At 56.3% G+C, this 16,072-nt stretch overlaps 1 protein-coding gene across 3 annotated transcripts in view; it reads right to left on the bottom strand.

Moving 5' to 3' along the window:
* Positions 1 to 16,072, bottom strand: part of RXRA (retinoid X receptor alpha) — a 118,224-nt gene that overhangs the window by 60,148 nt on the left and 42,004 nt on the right. The window contains exon 1 of one of the 3 annotated variants that reach the window (XM_087753243.1): positions 11,147 to 11,216. The exons of the other annotated variants lie outside the window; for them this stretch is intronic. The gene's annotated coding sequence lies outside the window, so the exon portion shown is untranslated. Of the gene's footprint in view, positions 1 to 11,146; positions 11,217 to 16,072 lie in introns of those variants that run through there. 3 annotated transcript variants of the gene reach the window in all.

The raw sequence follows: 16,072 nt of genomic DNA, 5'->3' as shown, positions 1-16,072 counted from the left end.
ACCCCCAAGTGCTGGGGAGGTTGATGGGACCAGGTCTCCTTCCCTCCTTCCAGGCACTTCCCAGAAAAGAGTCAGGATTGAACTCCCAGAGGAGAAGGTCCATTGAGTTAAAGGCAGCAGATGCTGTTTCCGAGGGGTGGGATATCGGGAGCACCAAACACGACATCTGCAATTATGGAAAGCCAGATAAAGAAAATCAAATCTCATGCTTCAGGGCACGGGCTGATGAGTACAAGGGTCAGGAAGGAATTTCTCTCCCCTTACACAGCAGTGCACAATTGGGTCAGTGCATTACCAGGTGGCACAAGTCCTGGATTGTTTTTCCCTTTCCTTTTTGAAGCCCTGCAATCTCACCGTTGTCAGAAGAGCTGTATCTGAGGGAGCAATGGCTTAATGTGGTGTGGTAGAGCCGATGCTTCTCCTATCGCCCACCTTGCTAAAGATCAGCATCCCTAGTCCCAGCTGAAAGACCGCATGAGGACCTTGCTCAAAGCCAGTCCTTTTGCCTTGCTGTTCTGACACCAGTCTGCAGTCCTGCCTGCCCCCTCTCAGCCTTAATTACTTCTACTACAATCATCTAAATTACAATAAAAACTCCTCTGAGTAAGGACCTGTTCTTCCCCTGTGTTTGTAAAGCGCTGTGTACACCTCCGGCACTATTTAAATAATAAGCAGTAGTAATAAAACTCGCAATGCTGGCTTAGAAAATAACTGCACTGGAAAAGGGGCCGAACAGAGAGATGCGAGCAAAGAGCGCCGATGGTTTTGCTAACAGAGGTCGGGAAGCGTTTGCGGTAACAGCGGTTGCTCTCACTTTACACTGCGTCCAGCATCCTTTCTCTTCCCTAAGCAACTTCTCTCTGCTAAAATTTGCTTTGCTGGGAGGATCTAACCACAGGGAAGAGGCTTGAGTTTCAAATTAAAACAAAGCGAGCAAACAAATGCAAAGATGGTCCGTAACATGTGTCTATCTGCATTCGACCCTTGCTAAGCCAGGCGCTGCCAAACCACATGCTTCATAATCTGGACAAACAGTTATTGGTCTTTTCCCACTGCCAAGCAGCTATTTAGCAGCGACTTGCCGTCACCAAGGGTGGCATTTTTAAACGTGCTCTATATCGGTCTTATTCTACGCCTGCTGCAGCCAGCAGCTTTCCATCGACCCCAGGAGAGCACACTTTGCAAATCCTATCAAACAGGGTTGATTGGGTTTTTTAATCAAATGAGACCTATGATTCGTGCAATCTGAAGTATTAGATTAATTAACGCTGACCACTGTCTGACGACATGAACGCACCCAATTCTACTCACTGCGACCGTCTATCCGGCACTGAATTCGGGGGGCCTATAGCTCCATGGGTGCCACGGTCAGACAGCCAGGCTGGAGCACGACATCCCTGCCCTCCTGCACCCAGGAACCCATGGGTGAGCCCAGCACCCACACCGGGAGCCTGATTCCCCCCGGCCAGCATCACCCGCCTGACCCTGGTACCTCGCCACCAAGCTAACTGTGGAGTTCAATGCAAGCCGAGTTGTCCCAGAAAGGCGTAAATCGGCCAGAGGCAGCCAGAGGGTCGGTGTCAAGCTCTGAAACCCACTGCTATCCAGCAAACCTTGCAGCCGTGCACCATGCCGGCATATCCGCGGGGCAGTGAGTCACGTCTGCACAGCCTCCGGGATCCAGTCCTGGGCTGCCAGGGAAAGGTGGAATCAAAGGTATGAAAATGTACTGAATGGGAATTGGCATGCCCAGACTTGGTCCCTACGATCCAGAAGCCGAGCCAAGAAAAGAAAGCAGGCGCAGAAGGTTGGGATGGGGCAACGGGAGTTTTCAGCGTTGCAAACATGTTGCAGACAAGTGGGAGAATAATCTTCGGGGGAATGTTTGGAGGAGCCTGTGGTGGCTTGCTTGGGAAAAGAAAAAAAAAAAAAAGAGAAACAGAAACAAAAGAAAGAAAAGAAGAAAAAAGCAGCTCTGGAAGCAGCTGGGTGCTGTGGTCAGGCGCTGCGAGGGCTGCGTGTGGCAGCATCTCTCAGCAGCACGAAGGGTGCTTCCTCCCCGCGGTGCGCTGGCGGGGCTGGACATGGTGGCTGAGGCTTGGAAAACAAAACCAAAGGCAGCGGTGGACAAGGCCAGGAGCCCGGCGGCGGCTGTCGGGCGTGAGGAAGTGCACGCTGCTGGGGATCAGCGCAGAAACACAGCACGGGGCTGAGGACGGTCCTGCCGGGGGGCTGGCACACAGCGATGGGGCGAGGAGGGGGCTGCGCTGGGGCATCTGGGCTGCGCTTTGAGCTGGTTCCTGTCCTTAGCATCACTTTGTGTCCTCAGGTCTGATATTTCAGTTGCCTGCGTGCCTCGATTTCCCCTGCAGGTGATGGAGCCATGAAGCCTCACCTGCCCACATCCACCTCCCCATCCCTCAACTCGGCAAAGCCACAGGCATGCCCAGACCCACCAAAACACAGTGCTTGCACCAAGCCAGGCAGCTACGGCCACCACGCCGAGGGGCCTCGCTGAGATGCTCTCCTCCATCAAACACCCCTCTGGCACCACAGATGCCACCACATCCCAGAGCTCCTGCGACAGCGGAGAGGACACAGTCCCTTCCCCTCCGGCCCCATCCAGGACACTCCCGGGCTGGCGGAGCTGCTTGGAGCAAGCTGGGAACAACATCAACCATGCTGGGAACAAAGCAGTGGTTGTATCATGGTCAGTGGGAGAGCTGGGAGCGGAGTTTCTCTTTTAAGTAGAAGGGCTTGGGGGGGGTTGTTTTTTTCTATTTTTTTTGTTTTTGTGGGTTTGCTTTTTCCCTTGTTAATGAAAAATGTCAACAAAACCAAGACTGTTCCCAGAAAAAGGACTTAAACAGATGAATTAATTTCATGTTTGGGGGGAAGGGGGAAAATAACAATGGAAATTCTCAAAAGATATCATGTTGACAGTTTTTTTAAAAAAACAAGTTTTGTACTGAAACAAATTCTTGTTTCTGCTCCTTTGCAGTGACATGAAACTCTCTGCAAAGGCTAAAATCAAACCGAGCTGTTCCAAGTGGTCCTTTCTGGGTCTCTGGTCTGTGTGGGAGCATGATGCTCCCGGCTCGAGATGTCTTCAAAGCCCCAGGGACCCCCAGGAGAAAGCCATTCCTCCACCCAACCCTAATCCTCCTTATCCTTTGCTTTCCCCTTTTTGCATCAAGAAGCAGCCAGGTAAGAGCAAGGACGGTGACCGAGTGCCCCGGCCTCTCCGGAGGCACAGCTCTGCTCCCTCCACCGACCCAACCAGCCAGCGGCTGGCAGGGCACAGGCAAGGACTGCGGTTCCCATTACCAAACGTCTACCCAACCTCACCACGCTGAGGAGGAGCTTGAGAGAACTTAATTCAACCCATCAAATACTTTCCCCAAACAGTCTTGGGCCTGGGCTCCCAAGGGCTGTGGATTTGCCCTTGTAAGGAGGGGTTGGTTCACCATCCAAACCCTGCAGGTAGGGAAGAGGTGACACATCCCCATGTCCTAGTAAGGCCACCTCAGGGGCAGGACCTGGCTCTAGGACTCCAGGTCCAAGTGAGCAGCTTCACCCAAAACATGCTCTGACACGGCACAGTCTTGGGGACACCAGAAGGTGACACTGGATTACTGAGCTCCAGAAAATTAAAAAAAAAAAAAACAAAAAAGAGAAGGAAGAACCACAGGCTGAGTTGTGAGTCAGGGCTGCACCATTGCAAAGAGGTATCCAGGGTCAGCCTGGGAGGGTTTGGCTCCGTAGCTCCAACAGGCATCACCGAATTGGTGTTTTCCTTCACTCCCCACCACCTCTCCTCCTCCATCCTCAGGTTCCTGCTAGAGCCCTTAGATCTTCCATTTGCCACAAGCCTTGACTCAATCTGCTTCAAATTACCATAACAATGCTGGGCCCCAAGTGGACATGTGAAGTGTCTCAAATTTATTGTAATTTTAAGCCATCCCTAAAACTGCACAGACATTGCTGGAATATTTCCTCCTCCTTTAAGACCCTCCGATGACTCTGCAAGCCAGCGAGAGGGATGCGAGGACAGGCAGGAGAAGGAGATGACTGGAGCCAGCTGCCTTTGCACGGGGTTTTGCTTGCTGTGCTGGCCAGGCTGGGGCATGGGAAGGGAGCAGCGGGGCTCCCCGAGGTGATGCTGAGACAGGGGCAACGTCCCCTAGGACAGGCAGCGACGGATGGGGCCGAGCGGCTGCCGAACCCGCGCTCTGTCTCCTGCTTCGGGGAGGAAAACAGCACAGGGCAGACGAGCAGGCTGAAATCCTGCGAACGCCAGCCCCTTGCTGCCCAGCAGATCTTTTCACGGAGGTGGTTTTTCCCAGTGCAGCACCTGGGAGAGCTCGGGATGCACTGGGGCAGCTGTGCCAGCAGGGCTGCATCCCTGCTGCCTGCACCGCTGCCCCCTGCACCGCCCTGCATCCCTGCTGCCTGCACCCACTTCCCCGCGCATCCCTGCCGGCGCCCGTGCCGCTGGCAGCCGCACCGCCAGGCAGGCGCTGAGCCTCTGCCTGGAGTCAGCGTAATGTTGTCACACAAATTGCACCTGTGAAACTGTTACAAGAATTAATTGATCATATAAGTACAGTAATTGGAACTTGCAAAGCATAGATAATTACCTTTTATTAGTTCCTGTAGATAATCCATTATGCACTGATTAGGCCTAAGTAAGGATCTTATAGTCCCACTTTGATTAATGGCAGATTATGGATATTAAACTCAAACGGGAACAGATAACTTACTACTTTCTTTCTTGCCTTAGGAGTACATTGCCTTATGAGTTATGGTCAGAAGTTTTCAAGGTGCCTGATTTGTCCCAGGGGAAAGTCAGGCACGTCCGAAATTCCCACCTGACCTGACTGCGGCCCCTCTCCCATGGCTGGTACAAGCTCCCAACGCTTCCCGGTGGCTCGAGAGCCACCAGCTTCAATCTCAGCAACACGCTCGCCCACTAACAGCCGTGTGTCACACGAGGCCCAACCAGCTCCCAAACCTGTTTTTGGCTCAGAACAACTTGCCATCGTCCCTTTCAACCCAAAGCAGCGAAACCTCTTCCAAGCATCCCGCCCCGCCACTCGGATGCTCTCATTTCCACAGATGCTCAGACCACATATTTATTTTCTGCGATTCTCTGCCCAAGACAGTATATCAATAGGTATTTTGCGCTTGCAATCGCTCAGCTGCTGGTCCTGCCCGCCCCTCTGGCAGGCTCGGAGGGACCGTCCCTGCACAGGAGCCACTGTGTCCCCTGCGAGAGGGATCCGCGGGGGGATCTGCCGGTAGCATCGGGGTTCTGCTCCGATTACCATCGCTCTCATGCCCTGTTTGCAGAGCAAGGAGCACAGGAGCAGGATGGGGGCAACTGGACAAAATCTGCCTGCAGGCTATAGGAGCCTTTATTTAAGAGGAATAAAAAAAAAAATAGAATAACACTGTGATTATCTCAGGCCACTCTCCAGCTGCCAGCCAGAGACGGGGAGGAGGGGGGGCATTTTTCAAGTGAATAAACAAAACGGAGCGGATGTGACATGCCGAGGCGCAGGGACAGATTCCTCCTTTCTTCCTGGCCAGATAACCCCGTTATCGGCACGGTGGAGGGGACGGGGAAGGAGAGGTGGAAGGGAGGAGAGCAACAAATGTGGGCAAAGGGGGAAAAATACCCAGGGGAGAAGCTGGCCGGAGGGAGCGCAGGAGCGAGGAGGCTGCGTTCAGCGCCAGCCTATTCATCCCGCACGCTCCTGACTGCCAGGGCTGGGAATGAATGAGATTTACTGCCCATTAAAATAAAGCCCTTTCTGTAGTTTATAAACAATGTTGCCGCTCGGTGGGAGGTTGGACATTTTAGTTCATTAAGCAGCAAATAATCTCTGTCACTTTTTATTTTTAAGTTTATTTACATGTAGGGGTTTTTTTTTACTCCTTCCTCCTCCTTCTCCTCCTCCTCCTCCTCCTCCTCCTGCTGCCCCCGCAGCTGCAGGCAGCGAGTTTGTGAGCCGCAGCACCGGCTGCCGCTGGGCTGGCACCGGCCGGCAGCAAAAGAGTGTATGTGCACACAGCCGAAACGCTGCTCCAGACCCTGAGCTTGCCCCTTCTGTGGCCATTGGCCAAGCCAGTAAAATAATCCTGTTTATCTACCAAAAATGGTCCTTATAGGAAAAAGAAATTTATTTCTGCCTAAAAACCAGGCGTGGGTGAATGGGGTATCGGAGCAGCACTGCTGGGGCACAGAGGGAGGCTCAGCAGCTGTCCCGGGAACCAAGGGCAGAATTGAGCCCTGGGGGACATCAGCAGTGACCGCCAGGTCCCCCTGTGGCCTGGGACACCACAGAGACAGGGCTGCCAGCAGCATCAGAGGCCCTGGTGCCAGGCAGCCCAGAGTGTGGCACATGGAGATGCCCAGCAGGAATGCAAATTGGACCACTTGCCCAAGGCTCCTGGTTTAGAGAGCCAGCAGAAAACCTTCCCCTTGGCATTACAATAATACTCTGCATGTCTCCCTAGAAATGCCACCCTTGCCTGGGAGCCCTTGCTTGTCCAGGGAGATGCAGGGCAGCACCTTCTCGCAGGGGCGGAGGTGGCGTGCAAGGAATTGCAGGAGGGTGCAGGGGGTGAGACAGCTCCAGCGAAATCCTCGTGGCACCTCCAGCTGCACATGGCTGCGAGCGCTGGCCCTCTTCCAGCAGCTGGCGGAGGCAGCGGGAGATGCTGCCGGCCAGCGCGCCTCAGCCCCTGGCTCCGCACCAACACGTTGCCAGCAAACTCCTCCAGCAGCAGAGGGAAACCTGCGCATCAGGCAGGATGCTGCCGGCTGCTGATGCTGACTGTTCTTCGAGGTTATGGATGCTCAAGCCCTCTCTACCCTAAAAACACCCTGCTGCAAGGATGGCACCACGGTACAGCCAGGAGCCTTGGCTGAGGGGCTGTGGTCCCCTCTCCACCTCCAGCACCACGAAAGGCTGGGAGGGAGCGAGGGCGTCTGCGAGGGTCGACACCCAGTTTAGTCTCCAGCAGCCTGTAAAGATGCTGCGATGGTCTTTTGCAAGAGGATGTGAACTCCCTTCTCAGCTGAACTGCAGCCTGGGTCACGGATACCCCCCTGAACCATGCTTCCACTGCAGTGCTAAGTGGCTCCCGCATCCTTCCCCGCTGCCTCCAGCAGACACTGCCGCGCTCGGCTAAACCCCGCCGTGACTCAGCCCTGGCAGCGCTGCGGTTCCCTGGTGGGCAGAAGAAATCCCTCCTCGTGTTATCTAGATCCTAAAGCACTTGAGCAGACGGCGAATGTGCAAGCCATTATATCATTCACTCACTATCAAAAGCTCACACAGTGGCACTTAATTACAGCCCCGGAAGCACAGGCTTCCTTAATAAATCAAAGAAATAAAGTCAGGGATGATGCACTGAACAGAGGGGGTGGGGTGGGGGGAATAAAGAGCTTACAGTTTCCCACTGTGTGTCCCCTTTAGATAACAGATGCTCTCTTCTTAACCTCTTGCTTCATCAGATCAGCTCCAGCTGTGTTTGGATCAAGTGCGCAGCCTGGCCCGTGTCCAGCCCTGCCTGCTTCCCTGCTCCGGTGCCAGCTCCATCCCTCCAGCTCGCGGGCTGGCTACGCCGGGGTTGCAAGGAGGAGGGGAGCCCCTGCCAAGCCCAGCCTGTTTCATTAAGCACGTTTTACTCTATTCCTGCTTCCAGCAACTCAAACTCCTTCATAAGAGCATCTCTGGGGCTCTCAAAGAGGGCTGAATGCCAGTCCCATCAGCACCCCGAGGCTGTCCCTGGCCGGGCTCCTGGGGAGGGCACAAGCAGCCTGGGAGCTGGTCGTGTCGCAGGAGGGATGCACGGGTGACGTTTTCCCTTGCAACCCCCACGAGCAGCCCACGCCGGCGTAACAGCCAGGAGACTACACTGTTAGTAAACAGCTTCCAAAGGCCGTGCTGATAGCTCCGCATCGCCTCGGCCATAAATCATGGGAGAAGCCCCCCGGAACGCCCTCCGCTCCCTGTCTCGGCGCGCACCACCCACCTCCCTGTTTATTTGTAAGTGTCACCTCCTCCCTCCCGCGGCGGGCTGCACACCGCGGGAACGCGCTGATGAATGGGGCTGCAACAGCATTAAAAGGAGATCCCTCATGGCAGAGCCCCGCCAGCCTCTGACAGGGCCGAGCGCGAGCAGCCCCCCGTGCCGGGCTCCCCCTCGCCCAGAGCCACTGCACCCGTGCCCACCACCCGCAGCCGCCGGCATGTAACCCCGCGGGAGGGCAAGCAGTGCCGCAGGGCTGCCAGAGCCCAGGTCCTCTTACCCGCCTGCAAACGTGCCTCGCAGCCCAAGGACCTTAGCAGAGATAAAGCCTTTGAGAAATCCCACTGCTCCTAATCCTCCAATAGCACAAAAATAATGAAGCATTATCTCATCAGGCCTTAACCCAGTAATTACCCAAGGGATGGCTTAATAAGGAAGGGACACCCACCTGCCAAATACAGCCTAAGCCTGCCTCCTGTCCAGTTACACAACGTAAGGCTGGGCATGGCGGCGTGTGCATCCTTCAGCCCTCTCGGACCAACCCAGGCAGGGAAAGGGGAGCAGGAGCAGCCCTGTCCCGAAACTGGAGGATTTGAAGGAGCCCAGATGCCCATGAGACCCAACTGCTTCCCCAGACCAGGGGCTGTCGCTGCCCCAAACGTCCACCTGGACCCACCTGGGAGCAGGCAAGCCCTGCCACAGGGAAAGGCTGTCTGCCCCCAGACTCCCTGAAATGGCCCCAAAATCTCAGCCGGCGCAGTGGCTCGGCTGAGGGAAGCACCCGCTCGCAGGCGCTCCGTACCGCCCTCCCCTCGCCAGCTCGGCTGATGCCGTGCCACCTCCTCCCCACACCCCACATCCTTCCTGCCAGCCCTCCCCGGGCACACCCCGACACTCCAGCCGCGACACTTGGACAGCGGGGAGAGGGGACAGCAGCGGGGAGGGCTCAGGGATGGGTTTAAACTCCATTCCAGCAGCTCATCCTGTGGGTGCCAGGGGATGCTTCTAGCCCATCCTGCAAGACAGACATCTCCTGGCAGTGATGGCCCAAATCACGAGCAGCTTCAGCAAATCTTAGCCATGGCTCTGAGTCGACCACGTGCCCTGCTCAGTTAACAGAGCTGGAGCGTGAAAAGTGAGCCGGTCGGAGGAGAGCGCTTGGGTTACAGCTCGGAGCAGCCGCCGCGGGGATGGAGCGGGCTCTGACAGCTCCTGGCTGCTCCCTGGGCAGCGATATCTCCAGATCTTTTACAAATAAATATCATTGCTCATTATCTCGGCATTAAAGTTACATGCTGGGCGAGATGGGTACTGAGCTTTCTCTTGCTAATCTAAAACGGATGCCAGCGTTTCTATTATTAATCTCCCAGGTCGCGGGCTCCCTCCCCCTCCGCCACTGCCGGCTCTGCCACCACCACCCCCTGTCCTCACAGGAGGAGAGGGGATGGTGAAGCAGCTCGACAGCTCCTCTGTGCTTGCTCGCATGTGGCCCGGTGGCTTCACTCCCCAGCTGAGCTACGCTGCTCCTGGGGGGGGAAAGCCTCCTCCAACACCGGGACCGGGCATTTCCTGACGTTTGATTTCACTGAACCCATTTCCATGTGCAGCCACAGCGAAGACGAGCAAGCGGCAACAGTGGTTCCTCCCTCCGCGGCAGCACAGGGCACGAGGACTTACAGAGCCAGGAGCATCTGGGAGGGCTCACATCAAGCCTTTGGCTCAAAAAGGCCAGTGCCTGCAGAGTAGCTATCTGCTAAGTGAGGGCTACCAGCCCCAGGGAAGGTCTCACAGTGGGATAATCATCTCACAACATTGCCCCTCCACCTGGGCTTTCCACCAGGATTTGAAGTCCGGAGAGAGAGACCACCAAGACACGACGGAGAGCCAAGCCACTGACCTCCCCGGGGCACAGCAAGGGCAAGCACAGCCAGGCAAGCTGCCCTGGAAATAGCTCCTGTCCCTGGCACGGCCCTGCCTTCCTCTTCCTCTGCAAAAAACCTCCCCGCATGAGCAAAACCAAGACGAAAAACTCGTGGTGCTTGTGTCCGCCCCAAGCCAGAGCTGCTCAGGAGCAGCATGCCAGCCTCAGCATCCCAACGCGCCACGCAGACCAGCTGCTGGAAGGAACTGAGCAGGTTTGACTCCCACACCCTGCCATATCCCAGGCTCCTGCTCCAGTGTGGCGTGGGGCTGAGCCGCTGCAGGATGTGGCCCGGCAGGGCAGAGCCAAGCGCTGCCCTGCTGCCCACGCACATCAGCATCTCCAGCAGCCGCTTCCTCCGAAGCCAGAAGACACTGAGTCACCGGCACAGAGCTGCCTGACGCGGCCTCTCGCTCTCTGCAGCGGGAGGTACCGCGGGCATGTTTGCAGTACAGGGCCCAGCAGCAGCAGCAGCTTCAGGACAGGGACAGATGTTGCAGCTGCCAGCCCCCATCCCACCCCGGGGTAAATGCAGCGCTTCCCGCAGCCCGGCAGCAATCCACACCGTGCCTCGTCTCTAGTGGGCTTTAATCACAGTGATGGGTATCGCGGTTACATGTCGGCTTGCTCAGAGGAAGGAGAAAGCGGTGGAAGCGCTGAGCACCAGGGCTGACTGAGGGTGAACCGAGCCCACCGTGGAGCAGGGATGGTTTAGCAGAGCCCCCGGAGATTGGCTCATCCCCGCTGCCTACAGCACGCAGCAGCCCCAGTGCCCAGACAAGCCCCACTGGATGTCGGTCTCATATACAGAAAGTCCCCAAAAGTCCCCAAACAGAAAGTTTCCCTCTGCACATCACACACAGAGGGACCAGGGGAGAAATCAAAGCAGCTTTTCCCATTTCCCCAGGAGGAGTGGGCCTGCTTTGCGAGGGCTGGATGGGGCTAGTGCCTGGGGCACCCGCCCTGTCCCCGCTCCAAGCACCATGAAACCATCCACTGGAGCCCCGAGACATGGCGAGGTGATAGCACCCATCACCCTCCTGTCCCAGGCCAGCTCCCCTCCCTTCGCTTCTCCTTTTTAAGAGAACAATTAAACTTCAGCCTTTTTATCATCCATACCAGACCCCGACCGCGGGGCTGCTGCATCCTCCCCGGCTCCCAACCCCTGCCGTCGCATCTTACCCGTGAGAGGGAGGAGACCCCCAGCGCCCAGCCAGATTACCGCAGTCCCCGCAGGACCAGGGTGCCCCAAGCCGGGCACTCGCTCGCCAAGGGGGGACGTTTGCCTGTGTCCCTTGACGTCACGCAGCCTGCGTCAGGAAATGAATGTGGATTTCGACATCCTTCAGTTCATCAGCTGCTCGTTTCAACATCCCCACGGTAAACCCTCAAAAAAAGCACACCCTGTCACTCCCTCGCAATCTTCCTTCTGCTAACTTGGCTTTATCCAGAAGAGTATTTGTCACCTCCAAATAAATATTTATTAACCAAATTGCAGGTGTCTGGGGCTTCCCACCTCCTCTGCTTTCAGCTGCGCTGACACCAAAGCTGTGCTGAGCACCCAAATGTCAGCTGGTAACAGCTCCGGGAGCGTTCCTGCTGCCTCCTTTGAGCCTGGCATTCAAATAACTTCTCAAATCTTCCCACTAACCTCAGAGGGAACAGCCTGGTTAAGAGACATCTCAGAGCAAGCGGATGCAGGGGGTGAAGGATGAAAAAGCGGTGGTGGGAGGGAGCCTTCCGCGGGCTTTTTCTCTCTGTAAAGTCTTGGACAGATAGAGGGGAGTGCAAAGTCCAAAGCCAAGGGCCAGTCCCAGAGGACAGGCCCTCCCCAGCCCAGCTACTGCAGGTGTGGAATAAAGACCTCCTGGGCAACATCGTCTCCTTTGTGCTTTGCACCAAATCCAGAGATTCCTGGTATCCTCTGCATCCCCTTGGGAAAAGCTCCTTGCAGGGAAAGACTCCCAGTACTGGAGCATCCTCCACCAGCTCAGGGGTTTAAAGAAATGTCTACAACCCACCAGCACACTGGACTTCTCAGCTTTGGAAATGCAACCCCAGGTCCCAGACTCAAGAGCTGCATAGGAGACGAAGGGGGCACCCAGGGGACACAGCCCCTCGTGCAAAGCCGGGGGGTCCATCTCTAAGAGAAGCTCATCCAGGAGACCCAGGCCAGGGCAGACCACTGCTGCGCTCGTGTGCACCTCATGGAGGAAGACACAGAAGATGGGGCAGCAAGAGGGGAGGTGCAGCCAACACCTTCCTAAAGTACCAGGACCTGCAAGAACACCTGGGGTTTAAATATGGGGCTGAGCTCTGCACCCCACCACGGCCCCAAATTTCTAAGAATTGGGCAAGGGAAGCCAGAAATAGCTGCAAAAGGTGCTGGTTCCCCCAGCAGTGACCTGTGGGAGACCAGCCTGCAGCCCTGGCGAGGGGGGATCCGACAGCCTCGTCTCACACTGCCGCAGGAGAGAAGAGCCTCGCCGGAGCGGACGCGCGGGTTGGCATGGCTGGCCGGTATTTCCTGCCGACGAGCCCGGGCCGGCAGCAGCCGGGGCGGCACAGAGCCAGCCAGGCGTGTGCAGGCTCTGCACGATGGGAAAGCAGCCTGGAGCGGGGCTGCAGGGTGTTCCTGGTGCTGGATGAGGCCCTGGAGATGAGGAGAGAGCTGCACGGAGGGGGGCTGCACCCCTGCAACGAGCCACTGTGGCTCTTTGCTCCCCAGAGCATCATGTTCACCCAACGCCACAGCAAGAAAATATTAAGCTGCAGAGAGCCAAAGGGAGAGGTGAGGGAGGGTGGGGTGTACACCGCAGATGGCTCCAGCCCAAGGAAAATGCCCTGGAATTCATATAAAAGCTGCAGGATTTAATTATCAACTCGCTTTATCGGGCAGGGATGTGCTGGGAGCCTGCCCTTCCCCAGTTCTCCCTTTCACCAGGCTGGACGTTGCCTCCCGGTGCTGCTGGCTGGGGTTGGGGCTGCAAAGGGAGCCAGCGGTTGCAACACCCTGAGGATTCCCTCAGCTGGACTCTGCCTCACCAGGACAGGAGGAAAACAGTTAATTTTAGGGCATTTTATTTTCATTGAGTCTCTGGGCAGAGCCCAAGGTCCCTGGTTAAACCAATGGGGCTGTATTTGCCCATTCAGGCTGTATTTGCCCATTAACTTGCCAAGTAGGTACCAGGACCCTCATTCAGGAGGCGGGCTGGGACTCCAGGGTCCCTTTGCTGCTTCTGACCTGGGATTCCTGCCCAATTTCTTGGGGGCCGTGCACCCCCCATCTCTGGGAGCACAGAAGCAGCCAGCCCCGTGTCCGCGAGGGAGGCGGCAGCTCAACCTGCTTTGCAGAGAGGACAGATTTAAAAAATACTCCTGAAAAGAATTTCCTCATCCTGCCTGCTCCGTGGTGGTATGGGATCAAGGGGTGGGTTTGCCAGCCACCCTCCCCATCCCTTCTCACCCTCCCCAGCAACACAGAAATGAGGGGAAAAAAGAGGGGAAAAGAGATGAGAGTCCAAAACAGACGAGCTGTAGTGCAGGGCGGTTCAACCATGGGAGCAGAAACCTTCCCAACCCGCATCCCCGGGCATCCCCGAGCCCCAGCCAAGGGACAACGGGAGCCACAAGAAAAGGGAAAGCCGGAACGGATGATTTAGTGCTCTGCTGCAACTGGGGAGATGCTCACGCCAAGGTCAGCGTGCAGAAAGGACACGGAGGTCCCTCTCCCCTCTGGGGACAGCCCCAGGCCACTTTGCCTCCCTTGGGGAACAAAGCAAAGGGATTTAGGCACCTTGAATGCCCTTGGGGATGCTGCTGAGCTCCTCTGCAGCACAGCCTCCCACCCAGGGCGACAATAAATCCAAGATTGGGAAACACTCAGACACTACTGCAGACATGGGGAACGTTTTAACAGCCCGGCCTCCCCTTCTCCGTCCCTCGTCACTGCTGTCACCGCGTCCCCTTCCTCCCTCCCACCTCTTTCGAATTAGCAGCCATCGACCTCCTCCCCCTGCAGAGCTGACATTAATCCGGCAATGTTGGTTTAACATCTCCCACCGATCTGTAGCCTGATCCCCCAAGTCAATACAGGCTTTCGCCAGGGTCTGGAGTGCAGGATCCGGCTCCAGAGTGGCCCCGTCAAGCTAAAAAGGCTGCGGAGGCTGATAGGATCAGATGCTGTCAGTGCTGCTCTGGGACCCATTAGCTTTAATTAGCTGATGATGCTGTAGAGGCCACATAAAACAATGAAGGGGATTGATCCCTCGTGTAACACTATTGACAGTGGGGTTGCATCTGGGATCAGTTTGGTGCCGGATGCATCTGTAGGGTCTATAAAACCAAGGCCTGTTTTTTCTTTTCTTTTTTTTTTTTTCTTTAATTTTAAAATCCCATAATGGTAGGCCTGCTAGTTTAAAAGCAAGAGCAAAAAAAAAAAAGAAAAAAGGCAAAAGTCAACTGCAGGGAACCTTCTCTGATTCCCATTGATGATAAGTTAGGGCACTTTTAACCACTTCCACCATCCCTCCCTGCTAAAGACCCCTGTGTGTATTGCACACGCTGCTCATTAAGGCACGCAAGCCTGCTTCCAGGTCACTGTCATTACCCCCGTTTTAAAAACAAGACACCAGCTTTCTCCATGTCCTTTGCTTGGAAGAGCGCATCAGCCCCTGGACCACCCGCTTTCTGCACAGCTCCTTCCCTCTGCGCAGTGTCACCCACCACACCTGCGGCGAGGGACCAGGGTAACACGAGGAACACATTGCACCAAGGAGGGAACCCAAAAATACTGGGATGCTACAGGGAGCTCTTTCATGTTCATCTCTGCTGCAATCGTCCAGCTGAGCGTCTCTGTGTGCCCCCCACATGCAGCGGGGATTTCCCGAGAGACTGAGATGCTGACAGCCAAATGCCTTTATGCCCCAGGTACCCCCTTACGTATGAAGAAATCCCGGTGAGATAAACCCACAGTCATTACAAGCAAGCACAGCCTCGGCACGGGGAGTACCTCTCCGAACACCTCCCAGCACCACCGGGGAACCACACAGGTTTCAGCCCCCAGAGCTCCTCTCTTTAACCACCATTTAGCAGACGGAGCACAACATCCCCACCGCATTGCAGCCCAGGGGTGCAGGTTTTGCCAGACCAGAAACAGGGCCAGGAGCCGAAACTCCCCTGAGCCGGCAGGGAGTCCCTGCAAAGTGTGCAAAGAGGAGGATTTAGATCGCATCTCTCCCCGCTGCCTCCCAGCAGGCAGCAGAGCTGAGGACCACAGCAGAGCATCCCTGCCCGCAGCAGCTCCTGCCTGCAGAGATCAACCCTTGGGGGTCCCTGGAGCCACCTCTCCCCGCCATTCCCATGGCAGCTACAAAAGCTCCCTCAAAACTCCCCAAAAAGGAGAGGCAGATAAAACTCAGCCCCGCAGCCCTCCGGGGAAAGCAGCTCGAAGCCTGAGCACAGCGGCAGGCAGGCAGGCAGGGCAGTGAGCAGGCAGGACGGCAGGCAGGGCGGCGGGAACGAGCGCGCCGGGGGGAGCACATGCCAGCCACCCGGCACTGACGGCTGACACCCTGGCGTAACACTTTCCAGATGTGGCTGGAGGAAGACAGAAGCAGAGCTGTTCCCTGCTGAGGAAGCTGGAAACGGTCGGAGATAATGTGGAATTCCTGAACGGGAGCCAGCGCCGGCCGGGGCCGGGGCGCAGGGACAGCCAGAGAGAGGCAGCGCGCCGGGGCCGATTCAAAACTCCTCTCTCTTTTGTGTGTGTGTGTTTTATTTCGGGAACTCTGCATGTAAAAGCCCTTAATTTATACGCTGTGTGGGTTGACGGCTGTACTCAACAAATGGAACATTTTCTCCATACCCTTGTGTGTGTGATAAACAGCCGCTGCGGAGAGGCAGGGAACAGAGCCTTTTTCTTCACCATGATAAATACGCTCCCAGCAGCTCGGCGTTTCTTGGCTTGGAGATTATTATTTTTTCCTCCTTGTCGAAGGGGGAGGCCTCGGCCCCCTCGCCAGGTACTCTGCGCAGCACCAGGCAGGCGAGCGGGGCGGCGGGCAGGGCAGTTGCTGCCGCTGGTCCCTGCCTGCGTCCCTGCCTGCG

Source organism: Nipponia nippon, unplaced genomic scaffold (genome assembly GCF_047370975.1).
Source record: "Nipponia nippon isolate SJK-2023a ecotype South Korea unplaced genomic scaffold, ASM4737097v1 scaffold_16, whole genome shotgun sequence".
Classification (NCBI taxonomy): domain Eukaryota; kingdom Metazoa; phylum Chordata; class Aves; order Pelecaniformes; family Threskiornithidae; genus Nipponia; species Nipponia nippon.
Note: the sequence above shows the minus strand (reverse complement) of the source record. Positions and strands in the feature narration are given on the sequence as shown.